Consider the following 1855-nt stretch of genomic DNA (forward strand, 5'->3'; position numbering starts at 1 on the left):
AACGAGGATATGCAGGCACAGCAGGAGAGCTGAGAGACTGTAGCGGGTATGGGAACCGCAGGTGAGCAGAGCAGGTAATCCAGCAGACAGCTGAAGACACGAGCAGGACACAGGAGTCAGTAGCGGGTATGGGAACCGCCGATGAGCAGAGCAGGTAATCCAGCAGGAAACTGAAGATACGAGCAGGACACAGGAGACACCTTCAGAGACTCACAGGGAATGAGACTCAAGATCAGGCAACGATACACTGGCCACAGGTGCCTTAAATAGGGAGAGTTGATTAATCCACCAATTAGGTTAAAAGCAAGGTCATAAGAGTCACGGACGGCCGCGGCTCAGGACAGGCGCCGGCAGGAAGGATAGAGAACCACGCACCAGCGCAGAGGCACTCACAGTCCGGTGAGTGACAGCTGAATATTAACTGGTCGCCTCCGGTCTTCCGAAACTGGTCTCTCTCGCGCCCAACCTATTAGGGCTTTTACCACTTTAAAACCTTTTGTCACCGGAACATTATGAAGGCGGGACATGAATGGTATACCCAATAAAGTAACTGCCATGACTGCCTTGGACGCGCCTGCGCTATATTGATTCCACATGAACACCATAATGGAATCCGTGTGACCTGACTCCTGGGTCTCCCTCGATTTCAGTAAATTGGACCACTGACACCACGCCGCCTGGTATGCACTTCTCATGGAAGGGGCCAGAGCTTGCTCCGCTAGTCCTGTTATGCCTGCCTGATAAGCTGCCAAACATAAGGGGAACATGTTGTTTCCATAAGATTAGCGTGCGGTGCTAGTGTCATAAAACAACGCCATTTGGAGAGCGATAGGGCGTGAGCAATACTTTTCCTAACCTCAGAACAGCCGGAAACAGATTAGATTTGGGTCTATTGTGTAGGTCACGGGAAATACAGCAGGCAAGAAGTTGTCAAAGCAGGATCTTGAAGCAAGGGATGTTTATTCGCTCAAGTGTCCTGATAAGCACAGTTCACAGTGGTTTAAGGTACCAGTGATCAGAAGGAACAATAATAATACATTTCAGTACAAACCAGTGCTGTTTTATACAGTTTTGGACACAGCCTCGCAGGGGGTAATCCAGCCCCCTGAAGTCTGAGTTATTTTTAGTATCAGGATGCAATATGTTTCCCAAAACATGGATTTAAATGCAATTCATACTTAACAAAATTTACACCAATCTGTGATATCCTACATCACGTGCTCCTTACAATTTTCAGACATGCATTTCCTATACAAAGTGTCACACGATACAGTAAAATCAGTACATTGCGCTATTTCCTTTAAATAAATTTATACCATAAGTGATCCAGCCACACTCTCCACAAAGGAAATCCTGAAAAAGTATCTACCTGCTTCACTTCATAATATATCCACAGCTAGATGGTCTACATGCATTGATTCTGTTAAACCAGTTGCTCATCATTTGCATTCTTTGGGAACGGCTTTATCAAATATTGAAATGATCAATCTCACTGCACAAACTCCATCAGAAATTCAATCCATTAAGAAGTATTTGTCAAAATATGAATTTGTTCTAATATCATCTTTGTGCATCAAACTACTTACAATGATCGACCAAACGACCCTACTTATTGAAGCACACAATGCTACATTGGACATTGAGCTGGTCAACATCAAATGTCTTATCAAAGACATTGAACAGATGCGCAATAAATGGGATGCGATTGTCATAGAGTGCAAAATTGTAGAACAAAACATTGAGATTCCAACAATCGCCACTTACCTACTCAATCAGATGGCGAAAATCACTATAGAGTCAACATTTTCTATTTAGTTGTAGACTCCATTCTGTCTGGTCTTCATCAATGTATTTT

This window comes from Mixophyes fleayi, chromosome 8 (genome assembly GCF_038048845.1).
Source record: "Mixophyes fleayi isolate aMixFle1 chromosome 8, aMixFle1.hap1, whole genome shotgun sequence".
NCBI classification, from domain to species: domain Eukaryota; kingdom Metazoa; phylum Chordata; class Amphibia; order Anura; family Limnodynastidae; genus Mixophyes; species Mixophyes fleayi.